Below are 17490 nucleotides of genomic sequence, written 5' to 3' on the forward strand. Positions count from 1 at the left end.
CAGGGGGAGGGAGGCGCCAAGACTCAGGGTGCGGCTGCCCTCCCTCCCCCCTACTTTATATAGGCCCCCTGGGGGGGCGCCGGCCCTGGAGATCCAATCTCCCAAGGGGGCGGCGGCCAGGGGGGTGGAGCGCCCCCCAAGGCAAGTGGTGCGCCCTCCCACCCTAGGGTTTCCAACCCTAGGCGCAGGAGGGGTGCAAGGGGGGGCGCACCAGCCCACTAGGGGCTGGTTCCCCTCCCACTTCAGCCCACAGGGCCCTCCGGGATAGGTGTCCCCACCCGGTGGACCCCCGGGACCCTTCCGGTGGTCCCGGTACAATACCGGGTGACCCCGAAACTTTCTCGATGGCCGAAACAACACTTCCTATATATAATTCTTTACCTCCGGACCATTCCAGAACTCCTTGTGACGTCCTGGATCTCATCCGAGAGTCCGAACAACATTCAGTTTGCTGCATACTCATATTCATACAACCCTAGCGTCACCGAACCTTAAGTGTGTAGACCCTACGGGTTCGGAAGACATGTAGACATGACCGAGACGGCTCTCCGGTCAATAACCAATAGCGGGATCTGGATACCCATGTTGGCTCCACCTACTCCTCGATGATCTCATCGGATGAACCATGATGTCGAGGATTGAAGCAACCCCGTATACTATTCCCTTTGTCAAACGGTATGTTACTTGCCCGAGATTCGATCGTCGGTATCCCAATACCTCGTTCAATCTCGTTACCGGCAAGTCACTTTACTCGTACTGTAATGCATGATCCCGTGACCAGACACTTGGTCACTTTGAGCTCATTATGATGCACTATCGAGTGGGCCCAGTGATACCTCTCCGTAATACGGAGTGACAAATCCCAGTCTCGATCCACGTCAACCCAACAGACACTTTAGGAGATACCTGTAGTGCACCTTTATAGGCACCCAGTTACGTTGTGACGTTTGGTACACCCAAAGCACTCCTACGGTATCCGGGAGTTACACGATCTCATGGTCTAAGGAAAAGATACTTTACATTGGAAAAGCTCTAGCAAAACGAACTATACGATCTTGTGCTATGCTTAGGATTGGGTCTTGTCCATCACATCATTCTCCTAATGATGTGATCCCGTTATCAACGACATCCAATGTCCATAGTCAGGAAACCATGACTATCTGTTGATCAACGAGCTAGTCAACTAGAGGCTCACTAGGGACATGTTGTGGTCTAAGTATTCACACGTGTATTACGATTTCCGGATAATACAATTATAGCATGAATAAAAGACAACGATCATGAACAAAGAAATGTAATAATAATCCTTTTATTATTGCCTCTAGGGCATATTTCCAACAGTCTCCCACTTGCACTAGAGTCAATAATCTAGTTACATTGTGATGTATCGAACACCCATAGAGTTATGGTGTTGATCATGTTTTGCTCGCGGAAGAGGTTTAGTCAACGGATCTGCGACATTTAGATCTGTGTGTACTTTGCAAATATCTATGTCTCCATCTTGAACATTTTCACGGATGGAGTTGAAACGACGCTTGATGTGCCTGGTCTTCTTGTGAAACCTGGGCTCCTTGGCAACGGCAATAGCTCCAGTGTTGTCACAGAAGAGAGTGATCGGCCCCGACGCATTGGGTATGACTCCTAGGTTGGTGATGAACTCCTTCATCCATATTGCTTCATGCGCTGCCTCCAAGGCTGCCATGTACTTCGCTTCACATGTAGATCCCGCCACGACGCTCTGCTTGCAACTGCACCAGCTTACTGCTCCACGATTCAACATAAACACGTATCCGGTTTGTCACTTAGAGTCATCCAGATCTGTGTCGAAGCTAGCGTCGATGTAACCCTTTACGACGAGCTCTTCGTCACCTCCATAAACGAGAAACATGTCCTCTGTACTTTTCAGGTACTTTAGGATATTCTTGACCGCTGTCCAGTGTTCCTTGCCGGGATTACTTTGGTACCTACCTACCAAACTTACGGCAAGGTTTACATCTTGTCTGGTACACAGCATGGCATACATAATAGATCCTATGGCTAAGGCATAGGGGATGACACTCATCTCTTCTTTATCTTTTGCCGTGGTCGGGCATTGAGCCGAGCTCAATCTCACACCTTGCAATACAGGCAAGAACCCTTTCTTGGACTGATCCATTTTGAACTTCTTCAAAATCTTATCAAGGTATGTGCTTTGTGAAAGACCTATGAGGCATATCGATCTATCCCTATAGATCTTGATGCCTAATATGTAAGCAGCTTCTCCAAGGTCCTTCATTGAAAAACACTTATTCAAGTAGGCCTTAATGCTGTCCAAGAATTCTATATCATTTCCCATCAAAAGTATGTCATCCACATATAATATGAGAAATGCTACAGAGCTCCCACTCACTTTCTTGTAAACGCAGGCTTCTCCATAAGTCTGCATAAACCCAAATTCTTTGATCATCTCATCAAAGCGAATGTTCCAACTCCGAGATGCTTGCACCAGCCCATAAATGTATCGCTGGAGCTTGCATACCTTGTTAGCATTCTTAGGGTCGACAAAACCTTCCGGCTCCATCATATACAGCTCTTCCTTAAGATAACCGTTAAGGAATGCCGTTTTGACGTCCATCTGCCATATCTCATAATCATAGTATGTGGCAATTGGTAACATGATTCGGACGGACTTAAGCTTCGCTACGGGAGAGAAAGTCTCATCGTAGTCAACCCCTTGAACCTGCCGATAACCCTTAGCGACAAGTCGAGCTTTATAGATGTTAATATTACCATATGCGTCCGTCTTCTTCTTAAAGATGCATTTATTTTCTATCGCTCGCCGATCATCGGGCAAGTCAGTCAAAGTCCATACTTTGTTTTCATACATGGATTCTATCTTGGATTGCATGGCTTCTAGCCATTTGTTGGAATCTGGGCCCGCCATCGCTTCTTCATAGTTCGAAGGTTCACCGTTGTCTAACAACATGATTTCCAGGACAGGGTTGCCATACCACTCTGGTGTGGAACATTTCCTTGTGGACCTACGAAGTTCAGTAGCAACTTGATCCGAAGTACCTTGATCATCATCATTAATTTCCTCTCCAGTCGGTGTAGGCATCACAGGAACATTTTCCTAAGCTGCACTACTTTCCAGTTCAAGAGGTAGTACTTCATCGTGTTCTACTTTCCTCCCACTTACTCTTTCGAGAGAAACTCTTTTTCCAGAAAGGATCCGTTCTTGGCTACAAAGATCTTGCCTTCGGATCTAAGGTAGAAGGTATACCCAATTGTTTCCTTGGGGTATCCTATGAAGACACATTTTTCTGACTTGGGTTCGAGCTTTTCAGGTTGAAGTTTCTTGACATAAGCATCGCATCCCCAAACTTTTAGAAATGACAGCTTAGGTTTCTTTCCAAACCATAATTCATACGGTGTCGTCTCAACGGATTTAGACGGTGCCCTATTTAAAGTGAATGTAGCTGTCTCTAGAGCGTATCTCCAAAATGATAGCGGTAAATCGGTAAGAGACATCATAGATCGCACCATATCCAATAGAGTGCGATTACGACGTTCGGACACACCGTTACGCTGAGGTGTTCGAGGCGGCGTGAGTTGTGAAACGATTCCACATTTTCTGAAGTGTGTACCAAATTCGTGACTTAAATATTCTCCTCCACGATCTGATCGTAAGAATTTTATCTTTCGGTCACGTTGATTCTCTACTTCATTCTGAAATTCCTTGAACTTTTCAAAGGTCTCAGACTTGTGTTTCATCAAGTAGACATACCCATATCTACTTAAGTCATCAGTGAGAGTGAGAACATAATGATATCCTCCACGAGCCTCAACACTCATTGGACCACACACATCAGTATGTATGATTTCCAATAAGTTGGTTGCTCGCTCCATTGTTCCGGAGAACGGAGTCTTGGTCATTTTTTGTCATGAGGCATGGTTCGCATGTGTCAAATGATTCATAATCGAGAGACTCTAAAAGTCCATCAGCATGGAGCTTCTTCATGCGCTTGACACCAATGTGACCAAGGCGGCAGTGCCACAAGTATGTGGGACTATCGTTATCCACTTTACATCTTTTGGTATTCACACTATGAATATGTGTCACATTACGTTCGAGATTCATTAAGAATAAACCATTGACCATCGGGGCATGACCATAAAACATATCTCTCATATAAATAGAACAACCATTATTCTCGGATTTAAATGACTAGCCATCTCGTATTAAACGAGATCCAGATACAATGTTCATGCTCAAACTTGGCACTAAATAACAATTATTGAGGTTCATAACTAATCCCATGGGTAAATGTAGAGGTAGCGTGCCGACGGCAATCACATCGACCTTGGAACTATTCCCGACGCACATCGTCACCTCGTCCTTCGCCAGTCTCCGTTTATTCCGCAGCTCCTGCTGTGAGTTACAAATATGAGCAACGACACCGGTATCAAATACCCAGGAGTTACTACGAGTACTGGTAAGGTACACATCAATTACATGTATATCACATATACCTTTAGTGTTGCCGGCCTTCTTGTCCGCTAAGTATTTGGGGCAGTTCCGCTTCCAGTGACCCTTCCCTTTGCAATAAAAGCACTCAGTCTGAGGCTTGGGTCCATTCTTTGACTTCTTCCCAGCAACTGGCTTACCGAGCGCGGCAACATCTTTGCCGTCCATCTTGAAGTTCTTCTTACCTTTGCCCTTCTTGAACTTAGTGGTCTTATTGACCATCAACACTTGATGTTCCTTCTTGATTTCAACCTCTGCTGACTTCAGCATTGAAAATACTTCAGGAATGGTCTTTACCATCCCCTGCATATTGTAGTTCATCACAAAGCTCTTGTAGCTCGGTGGGAGCGACTGAAGGATTCTGTCAATGACCGCCTCGTCCAGGAGGTTAATGTCCAGCTGGGACAGGCGGTTGTGCAACCCAGACATTTTGAGTATGTGCTCACTGACAGAACTATTTTCCTCCATCTTACAACTATAGAATTTGTCGGAGACTTCATATCTCTCGACCCGGCATGAGCTTGAAAAACCATTTTCAGCTCCTCGAACATCTCATATGCTCCGTGTTACTCAAAACGCTTTTGGAGCCCCGGTTCTAAGTTGTAAAGCATTCCGCACTGAACGAGGGAGTAATCATCAGCACGTGACTGCCAAGCGTTCATAACGTCTTGGTTCTCTGGGATGGGTGCTTCACCTAGCGGTCCTTCTAGGACATATGCTTTCTTGGCAGGTATGAGGATGATCCTCAGGTTCCGGACCCAGTCCAAATAGTTGCTGCCATCATCTTTCAGCTTGGTTTTCTCTAGGAACGCGTTGAAGTTCATGTTGACATGAGCGTTGGCCATTTGATCTACAAGACATATTTTGCAAAGATTTTAGACTAAGTTCATGATAATTAAGTTCATCTAATCAAATTATTTAATGAACTCCCACTCAGATTGACATCCCTCTAGTCATCTAAGTGTTACACGATCCGAGTCGACTATGCCATGTCCGATCATCACGTGAGACGGACTAGTCATCATCGGTGAACATCTCCATGTTGATCGTGTCTTCCATACGACTCATGTTCGACCTTTAGGTCTCTTGTGTTCCGAGGCCATGTCTATACATGCTAGGCTCGTCAAGTTAACCCTAAGTGTTTATGCATGTGTAAAACTGTCTTACACCCGTTGTATGTGAACGTAAGGATCTATCACACCCGATCATCACGTGGTGCTTCGAAATGACGAACTTTAGCAACGGCGCACAGTTAGGGGGAACACTTTCTTGAAATTATTATAAGGGATCATCTTATTTACTACCGCCGTTCTAAGTAAACAAGATGCGTAAAACATAATAAACATCACATGCAATTATATATAGTAGTGACCTGATATAGCCAATATCATATAGCTCCTTCGATCTCCATCTTCGGGGCTCCATGATCATCTTCGTCACCGGCATGACACCATGATCTCCATCATCATGCCTCCATGAAATTGCTCGCCAACTATTACTTCTACTACTATAGCTAAGGTTTAGCAATAAAGTAAAGTAATTACATGGCGTTAAATCATTGACACGCAGGTCATACAATAATTAAGACAACTCCTATGGCTCCTGCCGGTTGTCATACTCACCGACATGCAAGTCGTGATTCCTATTACAAGAACATGATCTCATACATCACAATATATCATTCATCATTCTCACAACTTCTGGCCATATCACATCACATGACAATTGCTGCAAAAACAAGTTAGACATCCTCTAATTGTTGTTGCATCTTTTACGTGGCTGCAATTGGGTTTTAGCAAGAAAGTTCTCTTACCTACGAATAACCACAACGTGATTTTGTCAACTTCTATTTACCCTTCATAAGGACCCTTTTCATCAAATCCGCTCCAACTAAAGTAGGAGAGACAGACACCCGCTAGCCACCTTATGCAACTAGTGCATGTCAGTCGGTGGAACCTGTCTCACATAAGCGTACGTGTAAGGTTGGTCCGGGCCGCTTCATCCCACAATACCGCTGAAGAAAGAAAAGACTAGTAGTGGCAAGCAAGTTGACAAGATCTACGCCCACAACAGATTTGTGTTCTACTCGTGCAATACAGAACTACGCATAGGCCTAGCTCATGATGCCACTGTTTGGGGAACGTTGCATAAAATAAAATTTTCCTACGTTCACCAAGATCAATCTATGAGTTCATCTAGCAACGAGAGAGATATATGCATCTACATACCCTTGTAGATCGCGTGCGGAAGCGTTCAAGAGAACGGGGTTGAGGGAGTCGTTCTCGTCGTGATCCTATCACCGGATATCCTAGTGCCGAACGGACGGCACCTCCGTGTTCAACACACGTACGGTCAGCGTGACGTCTCCTCCATCTTGATCCAACAAGGGGAAGAAGAGGTTGATGAAGATCCAGCAGCACGACGGCATGGTGGTGGATGCAGCAGAACTCGGGCAGGGCTTCGCCAAGCAACTGCGGGAGGAGGAAGAGGTGTAGCAGGGGGAGGGAGGCGCCAAGACTTAGGGTGCGGCTACCCTCCCTCCCCCCTCCTTTATATAGGCCCCCTGGGGGGCGCCGGCCCTGGAGATCCAATCTCCCAAGGGGGTGGCGGCCAGGGGGGTGGAGTGCCCCCCAAGGCAAGTGGTGCGCCCCCCCCCCCCCACCCTAGGGTTTCCAACCCTAGGCGCAGGGGGGCCCAAGGGGGGGCGCACCAGCCCACTAGGGGCAGGTTCCCCTCCCACTTCAGCCCACGGGGCCCTCCGGGATAGGTGGCCCCACCCGGTGGACCCCCGGGACCCTTCCGGTGGTCCCGGTACAATACCGGGTGACCCCAAAACTTTCCCGATGGCCGAAACAGCACTTCCTATATATAATTCTTTACCTCGGGACCATTCCGGAACTCCTCGTGATGTCCGAGATCTCATCTGGGACTCCGAACAACATTCAGTTTGCTGCATACTCATATTCATACAACCCTAGCGTCGCCGAACCTTAAGTGTGTAGACCCTACGGGTTCGGGAGACATGTAGACATGACCGAGACATCTCTCCGGTCAATAACCAACAGCGGGATCTGGGTACCCATGTTGGCTCCCACATACCCCTCGATGATCTCATCGGATGAACCACGATGTTGAGGATTCAAGCAACCCCGTATACTATTCCCTTTGTCAAACGGTATGTTACTTGCCCGAGATTTGATCGTAGGTATCCCAATACCTCGTTCAATCTCGTTATCGGCAAGTGACTTTACTCGTACCGTAATGCATGATCCCGTGACCAGACACTTGGTCACTTTGAGCTCATTATGATGATGCACTACCGAGTGGGCCAAGTGATACCTCTCCGTAATACGGTGTGACAAATCCCGGTCTCGATCCGTGTCAACCCAACAGACACTTTACGAGATACCTGTAGTGCACCTTTATAGTCACCCAGTTACGTTGCGATGTTTGGTACACCCAAAGCACTCCTGCGGTATCCGGGAGTTACACGATCTCATGGTCTAAGGAAAAGATACTTGACATTGGAAAAGCTCTAGCAAAACGAACTATACGATCTTGTGCTATGCTTAGGATTGGGTCTTGTCCATCACATCATTCTCCTAATGATGTGATCCCGTTATCAACGACATCCAATGTCCATAGTCAGGAAACCATGACTATCTGTTGATCAACGAGCTAGTCAACTAGAGGCTCACTAGGGACATGTTGTGGTCTAAGTATTCACACGTGTATTACGATTTCCGGATAATACAATTATAGCATGAATAAAAGACAACTATCATGAACAAAGAAATATAATAATAATCCTTTTATTATTGCCTCTAGGGCATATTTCCAACACAAGTTTGAAATCATAATTGAGCTCTTTGATAGCCCAATATGTCTTATGTTCTAGTTTGAGAGGTAAGTGACATGCTTTTCCATAGACCATTTTATATGGAGACATACCCATAGGATTTTTATATGAATTTCTATAACCCATAATGCATCATCAACTAAGATATGTGTATACCCATTAGAGGAGGGAAACGGTCCCATATAGTGAAAGCCCCAAACATCAAATGGTTCAATAACAAGAGAATACTTCATAGGAATTTCTTGACGTCTATTACTATTACCAATTCTTCGGCATTCATCACGAGACAAGACAAACTTATGGGCATCTTTGAAGAGAGTAGGCCAATAAAAACCGGATTGCAATACGTTATGTGCGGCTCTGTCTCCAGCGTGGTGTCCTCCATATGCCTCGGAGTGATACTTGCGTAGGATCTGTTCCTATTCATGCTCAGGTACACAATGTCTAATAACACCATCTACTCCTTCTTTATAAAGGTGTGGGTCATCCCAGAAGTAATGTCTTAAATCATAGAAAAACTTTTTCTTTTGCTGGTATGTGAAACTAGGTTGTATGAATTTAGCAACAATGTAATTAGCATAGTCAACATACCATGGAGCAGTACAAGAAGCATCTATGACAAATAATTGTTCATCAGGGAAGCTATCATCCATAGGTAGTGGTTCATCAAGAACATTCTCTAACCTAGACAAGTTGTCTGCAACGGGGTTCCCAGCTCCCTTTCTATCAATAATATGTAAATCAAATTCTTGTAGTAAGAGAACCCATCTAATAAGTCTAGGTTTAGCATCTTTCTTTTCCATAAGATATTTAATAGCAGCATGGTCAGTGTGGATAGTTACTTTAGAATCAACAATATAAGGTCTGAACTTATCACAAGCAAATACAACTGCTAAAAATTATTTTTTAGTAGTAGCATAATTTCTCTTGGCACTGTCTAGAGTTTTACTAGCATATTGAATGACATTTAGTTTCTTATCAACTCTTTGTCCTAGAACAGCACCTACATCATAATCACTAGCATCACATATAATTTCAAAGGGTAAGTTCCAATCGGGTGGCTGAACAATAGGTGCAGAAATCAAGGCTTTCTTAAGTATTTCAAATGCTTCTACACAATCATCATCGAAGACAAAAGGAATATCTTTTTGTAACATATTAGTCAGAGGCATCTTTTGAATAGCATCAACCTTAGCTTTATCAACTTCAATACCTCTTTTAGAAATTTTATGCCCCAAGACAATGCCTTCATTAACCATAAAGTGGCACTTCTCCCAATTCAAGACAAGACTAGTATCTTCGCATCTCTGCAAAACTCGATCAAGTTTGCTCAAGCAATCATCAAAAGAAGATCCATAAACAGAGAAATCATCCATGAAAACCTCACAAAAGTCAGAGAATATAGCCATCATGCATCTTTGAAAGGTAGCAGGTGCATTACATAAACCAAAAGGCATACGTCTATAAGCAAAGGTACCGAAAGTGCAAGTAAAAGTGGTCTTTTCTTGATCCTCTACTGGCATAGGTATTTGAGAGAAACCAGAGTAACCATCTAGAAAGCAAAAAATGTGTATGTTTGGATAATCTTTCTAGCAATTGATCAATAAAAGGTAAAGGGTAATGATCCTTTTTAGTTGCTTTATTTAATTTGCGGAAATCAATTACCATCCTTTTTAGTCGATTCATCTTTATCATTGGGAACAACAGTAATACCTCCCTTCTTAGGGACACAATGGACAGGACTTACCCACTGACTGTCAGCAACGGGATAAATTATACATGCCTCTAGGAGCTTTAGTATTTCCTTTCTTACCACTTCTTTCATCTTAGGATTTAACTGTCGTTGGTGATCAATAACCAGTTTGGCGTCTTCCTCCATTTTATTTTGTGTTGGCATAGAGTGGGACTAATGCCCTTAAGATCATCAAGAGTATAACCAATGGAAGTACGGTGCTTCTTCAGAGTTTTCAATAATCTCTCATCTTCCTGTTCTGAAAGGTTAGCACTAATAATAACAGGATATGTCTTCTTTTTAGCAAGATAAGCATATTTAAGATTATCAAGTAATGCTTTAAGCTTGAACACGGGATCACCCTTGGGTGGTGGAGGATCCCCATAGAATTTCAACATGCAAGTTGTATTTCAGAATAGGTCCCTGTTTAAAGAATACTTCATCTATTTCCCTTCTTTCATTCATGAACATATCATTTTCATGGTCTAGCAAATATTGTTCTAAAGGATCATTAGGAAGCACAGCAATAGAAGCAAGACCAATAATTTAATCCTTACTAGGCAATTCTTTATCATGGGGTTGTCTATGAAATTTAGCAAAATTAAACTCATGAGACATATCTCCCAAACCGATAGTAACAACATCTTTCTCACAATCTGTCCTAGCATTAACAGTGTTCAAGAAGGGTCTACCAAATATAATGGGACAAAAGCTATCTTGTGGGGAACCAAGAACAAGAAAATCAGCAGGATATTTAACTTTCCTGCACAAGACTTCAACATCTCTAACAATCCCAATTGATGAAATATTATCTCTATTGGCAAGCTTAATTGCAACATCTGTTTTTTCTATCTTAGCAGGTGCAATATCATGCATACTTTCTTTATATAAGGAATGAGGTATTGCACTAGCACTAGCACCTATATCACATAAGCCATGATAAGAATGATCCCCTGTTTTAACAGAAATAACAGGCATGCCTACAATAGGCCTATGTTTATTTTTAGCATCAGGTCTAGCAATTCTAGCAGCTTTATCACAGAAGTAAATAACATGGCCAACAATATTATCATCCAAGAGATCTTTAACCATAGCAATATTAGGTTCAACTTTAATTTTCTCAGATGGTGTAGGTGTTTTAGTATTACTCTTACGAACCATCGTTGAAGCTATAGCATGATCCTTTCTCCTAATAGGGAAAGGTGGTTTCTCAATATAAGTAGTAGGAACAATAGGATCATTATAAGTGATAGTCTTTTCTTCAATTTTAATAGGTGCAACTACTTTAACTTCAGTGGGAGGATTATATTTAAACCACTTCTCCTTAGGGAGGTCAACATGAGTAGCAAATGATTCATAGAAGGAAGCTACTATCTTAGAGTCAAGTCCATATTTAGTGCTAAATTCAAAGAAGACATCGGTATCCATAAAAGATTTAACACAATCAAACTTAGGTGTCATACCTGACTCCTTACCTTCGTCGAGATCCCAATCTTCAGAGTTGCATTTAATTCTTTCCAATAAATCCCATTTGAATTCAATAGTCTTCATCATAAAATACCCAACACAAGAAGTATTGAGCATGGAGCGATTGTTGAGAGAAAGCCGAGCATAAAATTTTTGAATAATCATTTCTCTTGAGAGCTCATGATTGGGGCATGAATATAGCATTGACTTAAGCCTCCCCCAAGCTTGAGCGATGCTTTCTCCTTCGTGAGGCCAAAAATTATATATATAATTACGATCACAATGAACAAGATGCATAGGATAAAACTTCTGATGAAATTCCAATTTCAATCGTTTGTAGTTCCATGATCCCATATCATCACATAGCCTAAACCATGTCAATGCATCTGCCTTCAAAGATAAAGCGAAGACCTTCTTCTTGACAACATCATCAGGTATACCTGCAAGTTTAAATAATCCACAAACTTCATCTACATAGATTAGGTGCAAATCGGGATGCAATGTTCCATCTCCCGTAGAAGGATTAGCTAGCAGTTTCTCTATCATACCCGAAGGAATTGCAAAGTAAACATTTTCAGTAGGTTCAGTAGGTTCGGGAGCAACTCTTCGCTCTACTGTTCGGGGTGAAGATACCCCGAAGAAGCCCCTCAAAGGATTATCTTCTGTAGTAACAAGTGACAGTAAATTTCAGCACACTATATAAATCTTTCCTTACCAAGTTCCACTTACCAAAGGCGCTTCACTCCCCGGCAACGGCGCCAGAAAAGAGTCTTGATGACCCACAAGTGTAGGGGGTCTATTGTAGTCCTTTCGATAAGTAAGAGTGTCGAACCGAACGAGGAGCAGAAGGAAATGATAAGCGGTTTTCAGTAAGGTATTCTCTGCAAGCACTGAAATTATCGGTAACAGATAGTTTTGTGATAAGGTAATTTGTAACGGGTAACAAGAAATGAACGTAAATAAAGAGCAGCAAGGTGGCCCAATCCTTTTTGTAGCAAAGTACAAGCCTAGACAAGTTCTTATATAGAGAAAAGCACTCCCGAGGACACATGGGAATTATCGTCAACCTAGTTTTCATCACGCTCATATGATTCGCGTTCGTTACTTTGATAATTTGATCTGTGGGTGGACCGGTGCTTGGGTACTGCCCTTTCTTGGACAAGCATCCCACTTATGATTAACCCCTATTGCAAGCATCCGCAACTACAAAAGAAGTATTAAGGGTGACCTAACCATAGCATGAAACATATGGATCCAAATCAGCCCCTTAAGAAGCAACGCATAAACAAGGGTTTAAGCTCCTGTCACTCTAGCAACCCATCATCTACTTATTACTTCCCAATGCCTTCCTCTAGGCCCAAACAATGGTGAAGTGTCATCTAATCGACGTTCACATAACACCACTAGAGGAGAGACAACATACATCTCATCAAAATACCAAACGAATACCAAATTCACATGACTACTTATAGAAAGACTTCTCCCATGTCCTCAAGAACAAAAGTAACTACTCACAAATCATATTTATGTTCGTAATCATAGGGGTATTAATATGCATTAAGGATATGAACATATGATCTTCCACCGAATAAACTAACTAGCATCAACTACAAGGAGTAATCAACACTACTAGTGACCCACAGGTACCAATCTGAGGTTTTGGGACAAAGATTGAATACAAGAGATGAACTAGGGTTTGAGAGGAGATGGTGCTGGTGCAGATGTTGATGGAGATTGATCCCCTCCCGATGAGAGGATCGACGGTGATGATTTCCCCCTCCCGAAGGGATGTTTCCCCGGCAGAATAGCTCCGCCGGAGCCCTAGATTGGTTCCGCCAAGGTTCCGCCTCGTGGCCGCGGTGTTTCATCCCAAAAGCTTGCTTATGATTTTTTTTTCAGGATAAAAGAGGGCATATAGCAGAAGATGGTCATCGGAAGGCTGCCAGGGGCCCCACAAGGGAGGGGGCACGCCGTGGGGGGTAGGGCGTGCCCCCACCCTCGTGGATGGCGGATGGCCCCCCTCTAGTATTTCTTCCGCTCAGTATTTTTTATTAATTCCAAAACAGACTTTCGTGGAGTTTCAAGACTTTTGGAGTTGTGCAGAATAGGTCTCTAATATTTTCTCCTTTTCCAGCCCAGAATTCCAACTGCCGGCATTCTCCCTCTTCATGTAAACCTTGTAAAATAAGAGAGAATAAGCATAAGTATTGTGACATAACGTGAAATAACATCCCATAATGCAATAAATATCGATATAAAAGCATGATGCAAAATGTACGTATCAGATGCAGATTCTAAGATATCATGCAGTTCAGCCACAAAATCCATTTGGAACTCTGGATATGCAGAGCCATACACTATCACCAAGTGCCAAACAAAATGATCCTCCTTGTGTTTAACTGTGGCCTTAATAGAGAACTCATGATTAACAAAACCAATGGTTTCAAACAGAGTTTTCCTAAGACCCAGAAGGATCCCACCAGCAGTATTGACAACAGGTAAGTAATGCCAGTCAAAATTATTAGTTCTATCTATAGCTTTGAGGAAACCCTCAGAAATAATCTCTCTCTTAGTTTCTTGGAACCCAATAAAATCAGGGTTAAATCTATAGCAATAGTATCACAAAGGCACCAAACTTTTCCATATTGACCAAGACCTCTAATATTCCAAATGAGCCCTATCATTTAAGGAACTTTGAAAGGATGAGACAGGCCACAAGGCCTAGCTTTAGTTTAGACATTTGGAGTTCTCCTCAAGGCATCAGCAGTGCCCACTAGCTTGAGAGAGCAACCACCCAAAGGGGCCCCAACCAAATCATCATGATCTAATTCTAGATTATCTGGAAGAACAATTTTAGGGTTATTATTGGCAAAAGCCAAGCATCTCTCTTTTTCCCCAGCAATCAAAATGTCAATGGTTTCATGTCTATTAGCATCATCACCCCCAATGCATAAATCAATTTTATTCATTTGTTCTAACAGAATGTTATGATCAGTATTAGTGAATGATTTAGCTTAGAAAGTTTTTGGGATTTCCAGATTCTGTTTCCTCTTGTAAGCAGCCACTTTTTCCATGATATTCACATTGCCATGCCCCCTAGTAGCAGGTTTCTGAACCAGAACAGGCCCCCATTTGCTTTTCTCAGCAATTAGCTCCTGATCCTGAGCTTGATCAAGGGTTTCCAGTAGAGATCTCTTCAAAGAGATGCTTTGCATGGCCTAGACAGCTTCAATTGGAAGAGTTTCTAGTTCATCACCCTTGGAATCTTCTTCATCAGACTTAGAAAAGTCAACAGATTTAAGGATACTCTCACAATACTCCATGCTTTCAAGTTTCCCCCCATAATTGGTGGTCCCTTCAGCAATCGCCACAAGTGGTTTTGATGGAGTGTAGCTTAGAAAACTAGAAGGACAAATATCCTTCGATTCAGTTCCTTCCTCAGTTATAGGGTGTTCTTCCTTATCAGCAGCAGCACTTTCCAGGATAAAGGTTTCATGATCAGAATCAGAACAAAACATGTCATCCTGAGGCCCTTTCTGTTTGTTCTTACTCTGATTAGCTAGGTTAGCCTTATCCAGCTCATCAATTGCCTCCTCACTATCCAGTAAGTCTTCCAGACCATCTTTCTGAGCATTCCACCTTCATCCTCATGTCCCTCAGCTGCACCTTCTCCTTCTAAATCTTCATAATCCTCAATATCAATAACAGAATCAACCCCACCCACTTGCTCAAAGCCCTCAACAGTAAAGCCCAACAAGAACAACTTATTCATGTCAATGAGTCTCTCAAATGGAATTTTTGTAGGATCCCTGCAAGCAATTTTTATTCTAACATTCTCAAAGAAGGTCCTGAACATGCCATTCCAGTCCACCTTAGTAAATACCCCAAACTGCGAGTGTTGACGAACCTTTAGAAGCAATCTGAGCAAAAACTTTCCATGTGCACCATTTAGGAGGAATTCCCTCAATCAGTACCCAAGCCTCAATGAGCTCTCCAAAAGGTTCACATGCCCCCTTCCACTCAGTTAGTGTAACAGAAACATCCTGAGGTAGGGAGAAACCAGGTAGTTCGATGAGGTCCTCAACTTTCTTCCATGAAGGGAATCTCACCAGGAATGTCTTACTGGATAAGCCCCTGATCTGCCAAGGCCACTGTCTAGTCTTACAGAAAGTAGTAGTCAAAAGACTCATCAACATCTCTTTGTCCACATCACCTTTGAGGATATTTACTACAACGTAGTTTTGGAAGTTCAGCCAGTTGGATTCATTAGCAACTGGGACATCTACATGGTAGAAACCAAGACCATTGCTCCACTGCCAAAAAAGGGAGCAGTTGGTTGAACCCTAGTCCAGGCAGCACAATTATTCACGTTGTGATTCTGCTGACATATAAAGCATGTTTTCAGCTTGATGCAGTTTCTAACATAATGCCCTGGACCTCCACAGTTGAAACATATCATGTCCTTGCATCTGGGATCTAAAACATGTTCCATCTCCACCTCTACAGATTGAGAAGATTGAACCTGGGATGAGGCAGTCGTAGAGGCTGTGGACCTGGTAGGCTTTGTTGCCGGCACCGGATCCTTCGAGGTCGGGGCAGATGGCTGCCTCCTCCCTCCTTGCGAGTTGACTCTCTGAGCAGCAGCCTTCGAGGGGCCGCCTGCTCCAGATCCCGTAGCAGCAACCCTCCGGTCAGACATCGCCAATCCTCGCTTCACAATGGCTGCAAAAGAAAGGGATCCGGGGCCCAAACCCTCCCTCGAAACCTTGATGGTTCTTGGGTTGGATCAAAGACACGACAAGGTGCAGGATGGCAATCAGTGGCTCTGAACTAGCGAGAGGCGATCAAATCCTTCCGGATCCAGCAAATGAATCCAGAGGAAGGGGGAGTAATTCGAGAGGGTGGTGGTGGTGGAGGTAGGCGGCGGCGGGGTGGGGGAGGAATGAGCCAGAGTTGGCCAAAGTGCTCTTCTATAGTCTCTAGGTCACCCTGTCTACGCGAATGCGTAACCTAAGAATGCGTTTTTCTAACAGGGTCACGAATTTTGAAGCCGGGGCCCGTCGCAACCTGATTAGGAACAGAGGGCTGCTTTTGACTTGTCTCCCTCACGTTGTTGAATAGGCTATCACCCAAATTCGAATTACTCTTAGGTTTAGAGACTATAGAAACGGCAACAGCATCAGAAGATTCAATCAACACATCGGGGGAAACCCTAGTTTTATCCAAATCAACTAACTGAATCGCCGATCTATCCTTCAACACTTTGAACTGAATCCTCCGCGAACGCAGAGCCAACAAACGCGAAAGGAATGCATGTGACAAGCGGAACGAATGCATACCTCCCTCACCTGGCCAGGGAGGGGGATCGATGGCGCGGCGCTGGTGCAGGAGGGGCGTCAGGTCCTTTACTGACGGCGGCGGGGCAGCTCCACCCCCGTCGGGAGGAATTCCGGCGGAATGCTGGCAATCCCCTCCACCGATGGCGGCCTGATGTTGAGACGATATGGGTTCGCCGTCTTGAAGAACGCCCACTTCGTCGCCTACGCAGGATCTGACGATTCGGCCTCCTGAATCGCGCAGAAGAGGAGCTCCACATCCATGCAGCCATCGTCGCCGATGAAGCACGTGCTCTCGGCGAAGTTCACATAGTGAAGGATGTCGAGGTGGATGTCTCCCCATGCCTCCCGATTGGGGAACCGCTCCCGCACCACCCGATGCATCCCCCGTCGAGCCTCCGGTGAGTTGGGGTCAATCTCAGGGAGGGGAGCCGCCCCTGGAAGTGGGAGCGCCCGCTGCTCCGCAACCTGAGTCGTCGGTGCAAGTTGACGGATCCGCAGCCCACGACGTCGCGCCCCCGCCATGAGAGTTGGTAGGTGGAAGTTGGGGGTGGGGAGAGCTCGAATTGACAGCCTGATTGGGGAACCG

The sequence above is a fragment of the Triticum aestivum genome, chromosome 7B (assembly GCF_018294505.1).
Source record: "Triticum aestivum cultivar Chinese Spring chromosome 7B, IWGSC CS RefSeq v2.1, whole genome shotgun sequence".
NCBI lineage: Eukaryota > Viridiplantae > Streptophyta > Magnoliopsida > Poales > Poaceae > Triticum > Triticum aestivum.